The sequence below is a fragment of the Stegostoma tigrinum genome, chromosome 3 (genome assembly GCF_030684315.1).
Source record: "Stegostoma tigrinum isolate sSteTig4 chromosome 3, sSteTig4.hap1, whole genome shotgun sequence".
Classification (NCBI taxonomy): Eukaryota; Metazoa; Chordata; class Chondrichthyes; order Orectolobiformes; family Stegostomatidae; genus Stegostoma; species Stegostoma tigrinum.
Genome location: NC_081356.1, coordinates 58,596,663 through 58,613,308, shown reverse-complemented (window position 1 = coordinate 58,613,308; position 16,646 = coordinate 58,596,663). Strand labels below are relative to the sequence as shown.

Sequence of the window (16,646 nt, the reverse complement as noted above, 5' to 3'; positions counted from 1 at the left end):
AGGACAGGGAGTCTTGTCTCAGTGTGCAGCTTTCAGGTACTAGTAGCCTCAATAGGAGCTGTGGCTATTCTTATTGCAGCACTTCATTTGGGCGTCGAGGTGACCTGTGCATTATAGGAAGTTTGTAATTTGAGCAAGGAAATGGAGGCAGGGTTTGGAAGCTGACGTGTGGGGGAAGAGGTGGGGTAAGCCTCAAAGAGGGTGGGGGGTTACTTCAATGATCCCAAAAGTTCAGTGACGAGCGCATCCACCCACCAGCAGCCTGCACAGGGAAAACTACTTGGTGTAGCTCCCAGCTGCTACTGGTTAAATGCTGTGATGATGGATAATAATGGCACAATCAAGAGCTTCAATCGCCTCATGCAGGCAGCTGGATCAACCAATGCCATAATCATGGAGTCAACAAGAGGCAGGCAGGTTGCCTGCTGGATTGAGCATGCTCTTTCAGCCTTCAAACCAGTCACTGGGACAGGCACTAAATACAGTCCACATTAAGGAATTGTGTAGGGAAAACTGATAACAACATTACATAGTTGTTTAGTCAGAAACTAGTTTTTAAAGTTAAAATAATGCAATTGTAAAGATATGAAGGTAGATTGCTTAAAGCAGACTAGAGAAAAGTTTAAAAGCTAAGACATTAGGGAAGCAGTGGAAGACATTTAAGGAGATACTTCATAACATTCAGCAAAAACATATTCTAGGAAAGACAATGAGAATGATGAAGTATTTTTAGATAACTAAGGAAGTTCAGGATGGCAACAAATTGGAGGGAAAGGTGCACAATGCTGCAAAGATTAATGGGAGGCTCAAAGGTTGGGAAAAATTTGGAAAACTACAAAAGAAAAGCTTTTCTAAAAAAAGGATAAATTTTGTGATGATGCTGTCATTTCAAAAAGGCTAATTTGTCCTGGTTTTATTTGAAGAAGATGGAAAGGCAGAGGTACAGAAGTGGCTACTGGAGATGGCTTAAGTCAACAATTGGTTTTGTTTTAAAAAGCAGCTGTAACAATGGAAGGGGAATTGCCAACTTTCATATCTAGTTATTTTAGCTGGACAGTCAGAAGCTATTTGGGTCCCAGAAAAGTTGGAGCTTCAGTAAAGGATTCCTAGCTGCTACTTTCTCTGAAATCTCTCCTGATATTGTTTCCTCCTGGATTGGCGAACTGCATGTGAGAATCTGTACCTGAATTTAGCTTTCTGCCAAGGGGCGTGCGTACGGGATGTTATTATATTGGAACAGTTAATTAGTAAGGTTTTTTTTATTCATTTGGATGATGTGGGCGTCACCAGCTAGGCAGCATTTATTGCCCATCCCTTATTGCCCAGAAGACAGTTAAGTGTCAACCACATTGCTGTGGGTCATGTAGGCCAGGCCAGGGAAGGTTGGCAGTTTCCTTTCCTAAAGGACATTAGTGAATCAGATAGGTTTTTTCCAACAATCAAAAATGGATACACAGTCATCATTAGATTCTTAATTCCAGATATTTCATTGGTTTCAAATTCCACTATCTGCATGAAAGGATTCAAACCCAGGTCCCCAGAACATTAGCTGCGTCTCCAGATTAACAGTCCAGCGATAATACTGTTAGGCCATCGGTTCCTAATTAGTAAGGTATTGTATCTATCATTCAGTTAACTTTTCCAATAGTTAAGTTATTCTAAATTCCTCTTTCTTTTGTTTGCATTTTAACTAAATAAACTGTGTTCTGCTTAACGTTGAATAGTTTGACCACTCACATCACACCTGGAACACGTACTTCACATCGAACTATAAAATAAGAAAATATTAGGGTCTAGGCTAATCTCTTAAAATACTTTCAAGGAGTCTGGTCTTGTGAACTACGAAGAAATGTAATGTAAAAAACATGCAATAAGAGCTTCTATGGGTCTACAACAAGAAGGAATAGTGAAAGTTAACATTTGCCCTTCATACATCACTGCAAAAAAGAGGCACAAATTCAAAGCTTTTTGTCTTGCACTCATCAGGGCTGACACACAAATATTCAAACTTGGGAATGGAACACCAACTTATACAGCATGAGAGAAACATGCTTTTGGTTGGACCACAGTTGACATGGAGATGTAGCAGGGGCTGAATCTTGGATGAAAAACCCTAATTGGTCAGGCTGTTGCCATGCAGAATGTAACAGAGACTGGCGGTCTCCATGACACTTTTGTCGGTAGAGAAGGTGAAATGCACAGACAAATCCCTTTTGCCTATGTAGAATAGAATCCTGTGAATTAATACGTGTAATTTCTAGTGTGTGCAAATGGATGATTTTGCAAGCCCAACTGATCACCTTAAAATGGCCTCCGTTATAATTTTTAGCAGAGTTGGATTTGATGTGGTTTTCTCTTTTTCAGCAATGACAAAGTTATATCCGTGAATATAGAAAACAGAAAATCATGCAGTAAAAGGGAGGAACTGCCAGTAATAATTATTACAAAAGACAAAGTATCAGCAAAATAAATAGACTAGGCTGACAATTTGTTTGCATTGGTAGACCTACTTTCTGCAGCTTCAGAAGAAGGTGGAGGTACTGGGTAGATTGGCCATATTTTCCAAAACTTTAAATGCTGGAAAAGTCTCAGCTATCAGAAAAGTGCAAGTGCTAATGCTTTGATTTAAGAAAATCCTTGTTATAGCTGTACAGTGCATTGGGGGTGCCACAATTAGAGCACTGCTTGCAGTTTTGGTCTTTTTTAAATTTAGAATTATAGAAAATCATAGTAACACAGAGTTAAAGGTACAGAAAGAGGCCACTTGGCCCATTGTGCCATTGCCAGCTGATTTCCACTTTCCAGCATTTATTTATAACTCTGCCAATTGTGCCACTTGGGGTGTAAATTTAAAAAAGACCAAAACTGCAAGCAGTGCTCTAATTGTGGCACCCCCAATGCACTGTACAGCTATAACAAGGATTTTCTTAAATCAAAGTATTAGCACTTGCACTTTTCTGAATAGCTGAGACATTTTCAGCATTTAAAGTTTTGGAAAATTATGGCCAATCTACCCAGTACCTCCACCTTCTTTACAACTCTGCCAGTGGTGCCACTTGGGTTGTATATCGAGACATCCTTTAAATGAGATCAGGATTTCTGCTTCTACAACTCTTTCAGACAGCGTTTTGGATCCCTATATCAATTACTGGATGAAAACATATTTCATCTCCCCTCTCATCTTTTCAACTTTAGCCATAAACCACCCTAGCCACAGTCCCCTCTGCTAAAGAAAACCAACTCTTCCCAACCAGCCTCCTCACAATTTTGTACACATCAATCAAATTTCCCCACAGCTTCATCTGCTCCCAAGATTAATAACCCCAGCTACAATCCTGTCCTCTTGAATTTTTCCGATCCTGGCAATAGTCTCATAGACCTCCTCTGTATCCTCTCCAATTTTTTTTTACGAAAAGATTCATTCATGGCATGTGGGTGTACAGCATTTATTGCCCACACCTAATTGTCCCTTGATCTGAGTGCTTTGCTAGGGCTATGTCAGATGTAAGTTTAGGATCAACTCATTGCTGTGGCTCTGGAGTCACACATAGGCCAGACCAGGTATGAATGGCGGATTTCCTTCCCCAAAGAGGTGGAGATTTTTAAAAAAATTTTAAATGACAATCGACAATGGCTACACGGATGCTATTAGGCCAGATCAAATTTCAAATTTTCACTGAATTCAAATCTCAGCATCTGCCATAGTGGGATTTGAACCAATGGCCCCAGAGGATTAAAAAAAATAGCAATTGCTGGAGAAACTTAGCAGTTCTGTTCACAGCTACGGCGAGAAAACAGAGTAAATGTTTTGGGTCCGGAACCCCCCCTCTCCCCCACCCCTCCAGCACTCTGAGTTGATGGTCACTGTTTTCTCTCCTCAGATGTTGCCAGGCCTACAGAATTTCTCCAGTTATTTCTGTTTTTGTTTCAGATTTCCAGCATCTCAGTTCTTTACTTGTTCACCATAGAATTAGCCTGCAATTCTGGACGACTAGTCCAGTGACATTGCCAGTACGTTACTACCTCTCCTAAATTATATCCATTATCAATACGTTAACCAGAACCGCATGCACACAACTCATTTTATGACCTACCTAAAAATGTATACAGTTCCAGCATAACCACCTTGCTCTTACATTCTATAATCATGCCAACTTCACCACCTATCCTGCTACGTCCAGGGATCTATGGACACTTCCTCTGCACCTGCCAGCATGCTGTCACTCACTGTGTATCTCTTTGCCTTGCTTGACCTCCATATTTAGAGTCATACAGCACAGAAATAGACCCTTTGGTCCAACTTGTCCACGATGACTAGATGTCCCAATCTAACCTCGTCCCATTTGCCAGCATTTGGCCCATATCCCTCTAAACCCTTCCTATACATGTACCCATCCAATGTCTTTTAAATGTTGTAACTGTACCATCCTCCACCAGTTCCTCTGGCAGATCCTCCCATACACACATCACCCTCGGTGTGAAAAATGCCCAAGGTTTAGACTTTGATACTCATGTAGGGAATCTTTAGATTATAATTTTAGCTTTCATTCTATAAGGTTCTATCGTTGTCCTTTTATAAATTCAAGGAACAGATTTTAATGTGGCATTCAACGTCAGTCAATGTGGCATTTTATAAATTCCTACTTTAGAAATAAAACCAGTCTGACTCCAAACCAAAACGCAAACAGATTCTAAACAAGACCTCACACCTAACATGCACTGCCTGGCCTAAAACATCACCTCTTCTTTACTCTGATAAACCCTTTAGTTCTCCCAGGACAGTGACTCGAAAGAAATTCGGAGATTTACATATACATATTAATCAATTAAAACCTTTTGACTGATTAAAGATTTAGCAGCATCTTAGATTTGTTTCGTACATCCTCATCAGTTGTGTCACTCTACTACTCTTCTACTTATAGATTCTGTGTCTGTGTGCTTCTTTCTCACCACCTGACAAAGGCGCTACGCTCCAAAAGCTTGTATTTTCAAATAAACCTGTTGGACTATAACCTGGTGTTGACCTTGTCCACCCCAGTCCAACACCAGCACCTCCACATCATTTTTTATTTTCTCACATTCTACTATAAAAGGTCTTCCTGGGTCAGTCTTTCCACTCACTCTGCCTGCCTGTGGACTGTTAGTTTGCTAGGAAGTGTACAAAAGAGCTTAAGATGAATTTATTTCTCCTACAAACATCTGTTGACATCATCCACTGCTTAATCTCCCATTTTAACTCAAAGTTAAGGAGTACAAGCTGCAAGCTCAGTTGGTTAATACTATTTGTTTTGAGGCTACTAAAAAAGAACAGCAGGGAAGTATTACGGAGACTGTATAAGGCTGGTCAGACTGCAATTTAAATATTGTGAGCAGTTTTGGGGCCAGTATCAAAGGAAGGATGTGCTGGCCTTGTCCATAGGAAGTTCACAAAAAAAAAATGATCCTGAGATAGAAAGGCTTGCCATATAAGGAGTGGTTGAGAAATCTGGGTTTGTACTCGATGGAGTTTAGAAGGATGCAGAAGAATCTCATTCAAACTTACAGAATACTGAGAATCCTGGATAGAGTGGATGTGGAAATGATGATTCCAACAGGAGAGACTAGGACCCAAGGGCACAACCTCAGAGTGACCCTTCAGAACTGAGATGAGGAGGAGTATCTTCAGCCAGAGGGTGGTGAATCTGTGGAGCTCATTGCTGCAGACTGCTTTGGAGGCCAAGACATTGAGGGTATTTAAGACAGAGATAGAGAGATTCTTGCGCAGTTAGAGTATCAAGGGTAATGGGGAGGAGGTAGGAAAATGTGGTGAGTAACATATCAGCCATCATCGAATTGCAAAGCATACTCAGTAGGCCCAATGGTCTTAATTCTGATCCTACACTTTATGGTTTTCTGGTCTAAGTGGATTCCAAATCAGGCCTGAACTGTTGTGAACCAAAGACTGGACTCAGAAAGCCTAGCCAGGTAGGTTCAGTAAAAACTCTGCTCCCTCATCGGTTTGATAGAGCAGAAGTTAATAACTTTGCCTGATTTGTCATGCTGCTTAAAATTGGTTGAGCCTTCCTGCTACATGTTACAGTCCCCTACGGGAGGTACAATGAAATGCAGTATGCAAATGGAATTCAATCAAGGGGATCTGTTCAGGAGATGAAGATGTAATGATGTGATAGGTTTCTGAACTCAGTAATGCCACCAGCTTGTAGTTCTAGCACTTTAATTTCTCCAAATTGCAACTTCTTTTGAATGGACATCGGGTTCTGGTAAGCAATCAGGCAACAGGTTCCACCAAAGCTAGGCCTGATATGAAATTCATCACCAAGTACCAAGGCATGTGACTTAGAAGTAGAAACCACAAAGGCACGCATCATTGGAAACCGAATCAATATCTTTATCCTGTCTCTTACTGTTTTATTAAAATAGTTTAATGGTCATAATTTGCAGGTAATTTTAGTTATTGATACAGAATCTGACCTCACCTATAGATTCACAGTGCAATCTCAGGCTGATCCAAAATAAAAGTGATTACTCCCTATGAAGGCAATGGCTTCTGCATTTGTATTGTCTGGATTTAAAACCTTCTTGTAATATTTAGTGACTGACATCATGATGCTCATTTCCTGGAAAATGCAAAAATAATTACATCTAATTCGGTTGAATTCCATTTACCACCTTTCTGCCAACCTGACCACTTCACTGATTTTTTTTCCTACAACCTTCAGCTATCCTGCTCTCCACCAACCACATGGCCAATTTGTGTGTTATTTGCAAAAGTCTTGATCACATCCCTGCTACTTACATATAGTTCACTAATGTGCTTTGGGGCAGGAAACCTGCTATCCTTACCAAGTCCAGCCTACATGTGACTCCCAGACCCACAGCAACATGGCTGACTCTTAACGGGCCTCTGGGCAATTAGGATGGGCAATAAATGCTGGCCTAGACAGTGATGCCCACATCCTGTGAATGAATTAAAAACATACAAATTGCTAATATACATGGCAACTAAAAGTTGGGGAATTAGTACTGAGCCCTGTCAACCCTACTGGAAACAGCCTTCCAATCACAAAAACACCTGTCAATTCCCCCTTTTTTTCCTATTATTCAGCTGATTTTTTAATCCAGCTTGCTACATCTCCTGGATCCCATGGGCCTTTTTTTTTTCAAAAACCAGTCTGCCATCTCAGGTCTTCTCAAAGGTCTTGTTAAAATCCATGTAGCGAACATGAATTTCACTACCAAATCAAACCCCCTTGTTACTTTCTCAAAGGATTAAAGCATGTTAGCCAAACAGGATCTTCCCTTATCAAATTCATGCTATCGTCGATTAATCATTACCTAAGTGCAATTTATCCTGCCCTAAATATCCTATTTAGTAGCACAATGGCTTAGTGGTTAGCGCTGCTGCCTCACAGGGACCTGGGTTTGATTCTACCTCAGGCAACCATGTGGAGCTTGCACATTCTCCCCAACTTTGCGCAAGTTTCCTGTGGGTGCTCCAGTCTCCTTCCACAGTTCGAAGATGTGCAGGTTAGGTGGATTGGCCATTACAAATTGCCACAACATCCAGAGATGTGCAGACTAGGTGGATTAGCCATGGGAAATGCAGGGTTACAGGGACAGAGTAGTGGGGTGGGTTTGGATGGAATGCTGTTCAGAGGGTCAGTGTGGACTTGAAGGGTTGAATGGCCTGTTTCCACACTGTAAGGATTTTATGGATACTATTCTATCAGTTCAGCTATGATTTCACTGATTTGTGGAATAAGCTTGAGGGGCTGAATGGCCTACTCCTACTTTTATTTATGTTTAAAAAACTTAACTTCCCAACAATACTTTGGCTACATGGACTGTAGCAGTGCAAAAAGCAGCAGGCAGTAGTAGTGGTAATGTTACTGGACTGCCTATCCAAAAGCCCAGACTGTCGTTTGGCAGGGCTGAGGTTTGAATCCCACCACGTCTGATGCTGAAACTTATTTTCAGTGAAAATCTGGAATTAGATGCAAGCCTAACGACATCAATGCAACCACAATCAATTTGTAAAAACCCTTTTGATTCATTAACATCATTAATGGAAGTGAATCTGCCATACTTATCTCAACTGCCCTACAAGGACTCCAGTCTCTTAATTATATGCTGGGTGATTAAGGGTGGGTAATAATGCTGGGTGATTAAGGGTGGGTAATAATGCTGACAGAGCCAGAAATGACAAGATGTTATGAATACATTTTTTACACCCCCTTGTCAAGGGCAATTAGGGATCAGCAGTAAATAATGATCTTCCTCACAATGCCCAGATCATTTTTTTTTAAAGTTTGTAGAATTTATCTTTCTGTCATGCTTTAGGTATGAGGAGGAGAATTTAATAGGGTTCTGTTTCCACATTGCTAGTCAATGACATCTGTGGAATATCACCCCTGTGTGTACACCAATTGAGGCCAGAATTGTTATAGTCTGTTGATCCTCAACTGGGCCTCAATCACAAACAGCAGCCACGTAATGCCCATTGAACTGCACCACAACACCCACAGCAGCAAACACAGTAATCCTGCCATCTAATCTCAAATCTTTGACTACTAGTTATTTGAGATTCTGATCAGAGCAATTCCAGACTGTCAGTGGGAACAAATTGGCACCGAAACAAACAAGATACGAAAGTGAGTAGAGGTCGTTCTACTCCTGGATCAATTTTACTTTCGCCTCGGGACGGGAGCACTGAGGGGCAATACCCGGAAATAACTTGACTCTTGCTGCCTCACTAACTACAACACTCACCAACCAATACCAAACCTCTGTCGTGGTGTACCCAAAATGAAGCAGTCACATCAGCTTCTGCTTACACTCCTTAAGCCTTAACTGTTCCAAGTATGGATTTTTTTGAGGAGGAGAAAAAGAATCATTAAGTTGTACCCTCGGAAACGAAGGATCAATAACAGTGTAAATGTGTGGACTGTGTATGGGTGTAGGAGCAATGACTAATTCCAGCACCAAGGCCCGGGGCCTAGTCCCCCCACAAAACCGTTACCGAGCAATTTAAAACAGCCGCTTCCACTTCTCCCTGCACAAGGCATTGAGGCTGGAGGAGGAAGACGTTCGCTCGCTCACCTGTGGCTCCGCTCAGTCTCTGAGCTGCTCCTTTTACCGCTTTCCTTCCTGTCGCTGCGCATTCCGCTCAGAGGAACCCCGACACAAACCACCGCACCGTCTCCGGAGGAGTGGAGAACAACCTTCCTTCAATCACAACCTCCACAAAAACTGTCCCTGCAGGCCACCAACCAAACTGCAAGATGGACTGACAGGAACAAATAAACACTGTATAGAAAATACGTCGGGCGAGATTCTAATGCGCCCCCTTCCCTCGGTTTCAATGATTTAATTTTGTGAGAAGGTGCTGCAGTCATAGTTAATTGAGATTATTTTTGAATTTCAAAGTGATCTTAGATTACTTAGTACACCCAGTGTTGAATCAGAGGATTGTAGCTCCATTGCAGGATTTCAAGACTGCAATGAAGTTTGCCGCACGAGATTTGGACGAGACTGATTTCCCAATTCCCAAACAGTGAATTGTCTCTTTTGAAAATAATGAGCCGAATCTTTCTTTTTGTTTAAAAGAAACACTCTCCAGAATGAAAAGTACTCGAAACAAAGAGAATAATTTGTAGAAGGGAATGCAATTGTTGCCTCAGACAAATCTGTTTGACTGCACTCATCATTGCTACTTCTTTCCTTAATGCTATTTCCTTCTTACCCAATTCTCTTCCCAACACTTGGATCCTAAGTGCAGCTCTGGTCATTGCCAATACAATTGCTGTCTACCAAAATCTCACAAAAAACACTTGCATTTCCTGGCCTGTTCCATCTCCAATGTTGTTATTGCCATTGCTCTCCCAATGATGTTGTAATCTTTTCAAGATTTTCATTATTTAGAATTATTTCCTTCCTAATATCATCAAATGGTTATAGCAAAGAAGGAGACAGAAATAACTCTGCAGATGCTGCTATCCCATCACAAAATCACACATTTTTTACCTGCACAGAAATTGACACTTACTCAGAGCCAGCTGAGTTGAGTGAACAGAAGCGCTGACATTTCTGTTTATAACTGACAGCCAGGGCTCCCTAATTGGAATGAGTTAACAGCACCGACCAGGGAACTCATTTTTTATAAGGTCCATTTGGTTGACTTCATTACAATCACTGCAGAGACAGTCCATGCTATGTCTCAGCAACAGCAGTTATTTAGATAGTCCCATCTCTTCCTTTTTTGTTTTGTTTTCTCTTCAGGAACGCATTCTATTCCATTTTGAGTGCCACATTTGAATCTGTGTCCACCACACTCTCAGATAGTTCACTCCAGATTCTATCCGCTTGCTTCATAAAATAAGCTTTTCTTAATATCACCCCCTAGGCTCTTCCATTCTAAGAAAAACAGTCCTCATCTAATCAATCTTTCTTCATGATTGTAATTTTAAAGCCTGGCAACCATCTTGTAATTGTCCTCTGATTTCTTTGTAGAACCAATTATATAGTTTCCGTAATACATTGACCACAAATGTACAAAAACCCCAACTGTGCTGTAAGCAGTGCCTTATATAGTTCCAACATTACAACCATGGTCCTGTATTCAATATTTTGCCAAAAATGGGAGGCAGCCCATATGCTTTCTCCATCACTTTATCAACCTGACTTGCTGCCTTCTGCGACCTGTGGGTATGCACTTCATGTCTTTCACTTCCTCTATCCATCTCAATACCCTATTTATTATGCATTCCCCTGTATATTTGCTCTCCCCAAATGTATTGCATCACACTTCTCTGGTTTGAATTCTAATTGCCACTTTCCCATACACCCATCCACTCAACCAAATCATTAATATCTTCCTGTAGTCAACTGAGTACAGTTTTTGGTCCCTATATTTAAGAAAGGATATACTAGCATTGGTGACAGTTCAAAAGAAGTTCATCATGTTGAACATTGGGATGACAGAGTTGACTTATTGAGAACAGGTTAGTGGTCTGAGGGAATTGGATGGGTGAGATCAAGAGAGGCGGAGACGTTGCTTGCAATAGGAAAAGCGGCCTTGGTAGTAGCAGATGAATTAGCAGAAGTAGAATGAGCATGAGATAGCAGAAAGATGGTTGTGGCACATTCCCTCGCATATCACCCTGTCACCAGACCCAGTTAGCCTGGTCCAAGGTTGCCAGCCAGGTCAGTGTTTCCTGTGCCAGTCTCTGAGGGAAGAGGAAGGCTCTGTTCTGCAAACCTTTGTCCACCCAGACCTCCAGGTCCTTGTCAGAAAAGCAACATGTTAATTTTCCTTTGTCTGCCGTAGAATCATAAAAATAATAAAATGTACATACAGAAGGAGGCCATTTGACCTATTGTGTCTGTACTGGCTCCAGAGAGACCTACCTAGCTATGTTTATAGCCGTATCTCCACAGCCCTCTAAATTCATCGCTTTCAAATATATATACCCAACACTCTTTTAAACGCCCCCTCTCCCTGCTGGAATCTGCCTCCACTACTCTCCCAGGCAGCACATTCCAAATCCTAACAACTCTGAGTAAAGAATACCATCATAGAATATCATAGAATCCCTACAGAGTGGAAACAAGCCCTTCGACCCAACAAGTCCACATCGACTCTCACAGCATTCCTGCCAGACCCATCCTACTATAACCCACCAAATCTACACATATCTTGCTGACAAAATTGAAATTGTCATCCATAGTTTACTGGCATACCAACTAGTGGAAAGTGAATATCCTTCTTTACCCTGTCATAATTGTTCACAAGTTTGAACATCTCAATATGTCTCGCCTTAGTTTTATTGGTATTCTTCTAGCAAATATCCTTTGCATTTTCTCTAGACCTTTAACATCCTTCCTTAAATAAGATGTCCAGGGCTGAACACAGTAATCCCAATGTGGTACAAAGAACAAGAATAAGGAACAATATAGCACAGAGACAGGCTTTTCAGCCTTACAAGTTTGTGTTGTCACATTTTGACCTTCCATATTAAAAATGTCTTCACTTACAGGATCCATATCCCCATATTCCCTTCCTATTCATGTATTCGTCCAGGTGCTTCTTGAAAGCTGCTTTTGTCTCTGCTTCCATCACTTCTTCTGGCAGCGTGTTCCAGGCAATCACCATCCTTTGTGTGAAAAACGTCCCTTGTACAACTCTTTTAAACTCCACCCCTTGCACCCTGAACCTGTATTCCTAGTAACTGACTGCTCCACCCTGGGAAAAAAGCCTCATACTTTCCACTCTATCGATGCCATTCACAAGCGCAGTCTATCCATACTTTCTTCAAAGCTAAAATTTCCCATACCAGGCAACATCCTGGTAAACCTTTTCTGCACCCTCTCCAAAGCATCCACATGCTTCTGGTGATGAGGTTACCAGAACTACATGCAATATTCCAAGTGTGACCTAACTGAAGTTCTATAAAGCTGCAGCATCACTTGCCTATCCTTATACCCAATGCCCATTGCAACAAAGGCAAGAATGCCATAGGCCTTCTTGCTACCTTATCTACCTCCACTGCCACTTTCAGTGATCTGTGGATGTTCACACCCAGCTCCCTCTGCATATCAATACTCCTAAGTGCTCTGCCATTCACCGTATAATTTCCACCTGTACTTGACCTTCCAAAATATATCACGTCACCTTTGTCCACAGTAAACTCCCTCTGGCATTTTTCTGCTCATGCCGCCAACCGATCCGAATCCTGCTCCTTTGACAATCCTCCTCATTATCCACAACTTCACCAATCTTTGTGTCATCCACAAACTTACTAATTAGACCAGTTACATTTTCCTCCAAATCATTTATGTAGACCATGAACAGCTGAGGTCCCAGCAATGATCACTGCAGAACACCATTAATCATAGCCATCCATTCTGAAAAGCACCCTTCCATCACTACCCTCTGTCTCCTATGACTAAACGAGTCCAACTACCCATCTTGCTAGCTCACCCCGATACCATGTCACTTCATCTTTTGTTCCAGTCTGCCATGAGGGATCTTGTCAAAGGCTTTACTGAAGTCCATGTAAACAACATCAACAGCTTTTCCCTCATCAATTATCTTTGTCACCTCCTCAAAATCATGTTGTTTATCACTAAGTCCATTACCTTCTAAATGCTAATAGATCTTGTTCCTGAGAATCTTTTCATATAACTTCCCTGCCATTGGCTTGAAGCTCACAGGCCTGTAATTTGCTACATTATTCTTGTTACTCTTTTTAAACAATGGGACAACATTAGCTTTTCACCAGTTCTCCGGGACCTCACCTGTGGCCAAAGAGGATACAAAGATGTCTGTCAATGCCCCATCAATTTATTCTCTTACCTCCCTCAATATTCTGGGATATATCCCATCAGGACCCAGGACTTATCTATCTTAATACTTTTTAAGACACTCAACACATCTTCCTTTTTAATAGTAACTTGGCTTAGAAATTCAACACTCCCTTCCCTGAGATCATTCTCCATCAATTCCTTCTCTTTAGTGAATATCGATACAAAGTATTCATTTAAGACCTCACCTATCTCTTCTGGGTCCACACATAGATTTCTTCCCTTGTCCTTGAGGGGTCATTTCTTTGCCCGGCTACCCTCTTGATTTTTATATATGTATAAAAAGCCTTAGGATTATCCTTAGTCCTGTTTGCTAACAATTTTTCATATCTCCTCTTAGCCCTTCTAATTCCTTGTTTAAGTTCTTCCCTACTTTCCTTATATACTTCAATGGCTCTGTCAGTCCCCATCCTCCTAGACTTTATGTGTGCTTCCTTTGTCTTTTTGACCAAAGTCATTACACCTGTGGTTATCCAAGGTTCACATAACCTGTTGTACCTGTCCTTCATTCTCACAGGAACATGTCACTTCTCAGCCCCTATCAACTGCCATTTGAAATACTCGCCATTTGTCCAATGTGGATTTACCCTCAAACAGCTTCCTCCAATCAAAACTCTCCAGTTCCTGCCTAACATTGTTGTAGTTCACCTTCCTCCAATTTAACACCTTCACCCAAAGACTGCTGTCATTCCTATCCATGATTATGGTCACTACTCCCGAAACGATCCTCTGATGAAACTTCATTCATGTGGCCAGGCTGATTTCCCAAACCTAGGTCTCCTTCCCTGATTGGACTGATTACATACTGTGACAAGAAACACTCCTGAATGGTCCTTACAAATTCTGCTCCATCCAAGCCCCTACCACAAAGTCAGTCCCAGTTATTATAGGAAAGTTAAAATCACCCACCACAACAACTTTGCTGGTTTTACATCTTTCTAAGATCTGACTACACATTTTCTCCTCTATCTCCCGGTGGCAGTTGGGAAGCCTATAATATATACTCCCAGTATTGTAATACAACTTTTCCTATTCCTGAGTTCTACCCATGCTGACTCGCTGCACAAGCCCTCCGATGTATCCTTCCTCAGTACAGCTGTGAGATAATCTTTTACCAAGAATGTAACTCCTGAAACCCTGTTTATATCCCTTTCTATCACACCTCAAACATTCAGTTGCCAGTCCTGACCCTCTTTTAGCCAAGTTTCCATAATTGCAATAATGTCATAGTTCCAAATACTAACCAACACTCTGAGTTCATACCTTGTCAATTATACTTCTTGCATTGAAACTCATGCATTTCAGACCACGTCCTCTGCTGTTTTCGGCAGTGTTTCCCTGCCTGTTCTTAGTCGCGTTTATCCTGGCTTCACTTCTCCGTCAATTTCTGCATCTCTGGCTCCCACACCCTTGCTACGCTAGTTTAAACCTTCCCCAAACATGCTACCAAGCACCCCCACCTCCACCCCCACCCTAGGACCTTAATTCTGGTCCTGCCCATTTGTAAGCTGTCCAGTTTGTACAGGTTCCACCTCCCCCAGCACCGGTGCCAATGCCCCACGAATCCTAAACCCTTCCCGTCATACCAATTTTTCATCCATGTATTCATTCTATGTATCCTGCTGTTTCTACTGTGACTATCTCTAGACTATGGTAGCAATCCTGAGATAACTACCTTTGAGGTCCTACATTTCAACTTTCTTCCTAGTTCTATATATTCTGCCTTTAGGACCCCATCTCTTTGTTTTTATCTATGTCATTAGTACCAATGTGTACCATGACCACTGGCCATTTTACCTTCCCCTCCAGAATGTCCTGCAACCGCTCAGAGACATCCAGGATCCTAGCACCAGCGAGGCAACACACCATCCTGGACTCTTGTTTATGGCCACAGAAATACCAATCTATTCCCCTTACAATTGAATCCCCTATAACTATAGCTTTTCTGTCGATATTGCTCCCTCCCTCTGCAGCAGAGTCAACTATGGTGCCATGAATTTGGCTGTCGATGTTATCCGCTGAGAGGTCATTTCTCTCAATGGTATCCAAAATGGTATATCTTTTTTGCAGGGGAATAGTCACAGGAGATTCCTGCACTTCCTGTTTAGCTGTCCTGCTCTGCCTGATTGTCACCCATTCCCTTCCTGCCTGTGGAGTCTGAGTCTGCGGTGCAACCATCTCTCTATATGTGCTATTCATGAAATCTGCCTCGCAAGTGTTCCACAGTGTCCCCAGGTGCCGCTCCAACTCTGAAAATTGGGCTTCCAGGAGTTACAGCTAGAGACACTTCTTGCAGACATGCAGGTCCCAGGCACTAGAAATGTGCTCAACTTCCCACATTGAACAAGAGGGGCAGACCACGGTTTGGAGCTCTTCTGCCATATCTTAGCCCTTTAACTTAATTAATCCTTACAATGTCAAATACTTTCCTGTTGCTCTCTGCTCCGATAACAACTTCTCAAAACTTACTTATCATTCACCAACAACAGTTTCCAGAAACAGTTTAGGCTCATGCTCTTTACCCACTGGAACTCTCGCTCCTGACCTTCCTCTCACAATGTTCTGTTTCTTCTCCTTTGAACCTTCCCTGTCCCTTGTTTTTGGCTAGGGGAGAAAGGAGGGATGTAAACACTGCAGTAACGTAATGCTAACCATTCCTCAACAGCAGGTTCTTCCACAATACCCTTCACACCCATGTTGATTGTGATGTCCACTCCCAGAAAGCAAAACAAGCGATGTCTCAGCACCCTCTGGTCTGACCAATGACTTGTTGAAGTGTAGCATCACTTAGAGTCATACAGTCATAGAGATATATGGCATAGAAACAGATTCTTCAGTCCAACTTGTCCATGCCGACCAGATATCATATATAAATCTAATTTCATTTGCCAGTACTTGGTCCATATTACTCTAAACCCTTCCTATTCATGTACCCATCCAGATGTCTTTTAAATGTTGTAATCGTTCCGGCCTCCACCGCTTCCTCTGGCAGGTCACTCCATGCACACATCACCCTCTGTGTGAAAAAGTTTCTCCTTATGTCCCGTTTACATCTTTCCTCTTTCCCCTTAAACCTATGCCCTCCAGTTTTAGACTCCCCCCACCCCAGGAAAAAGACCTTGCCCATTTACCTTATCCATGCTCTTCATGATATTATAAACCTTTGTAAGGTCACACCTCAGCCATTGACACTCCAGGGAAAATAGCCCCAGTCTATTGAGCCTCCTCCTAGTGCTCAAAACCTCCAACCCTGGCAATAGCCTTGTAAATCTTTTCTAAACCCT

The 16,646-nt window shown here is 41.9% G+C and overlaps 1 protein-coding gene across 4 annotated transcripts in view; it reads right to left on the bottom strand.

Moving 5' to 3' along the window:
* The window catches only part of LOC125451140 (terminal uridylyltransferase 7-like), an 81,912-nt gene extending 72,700 nt beyond the window's left edge, over positions 1 to 9,212 (bottom strand). For 2 of the 4 annotated variants that reach the window (XM_048527914.2, XM_059644626.1), the window contains exon 1: positions 9,100 to 9,212. The gene's annotated coding sequence lies outside the window, so the exon portion shown is untranslated. The remainder of the gene's footprint in view (positions 1 to 9,099) is intronic. The other 2 variants (XM_059644625.1, XM_059644623.1) reach the window with 2 other exon arrangements.
* Positions 9,213 to 16,646: the final 7,434 nt, after the last annotated feature.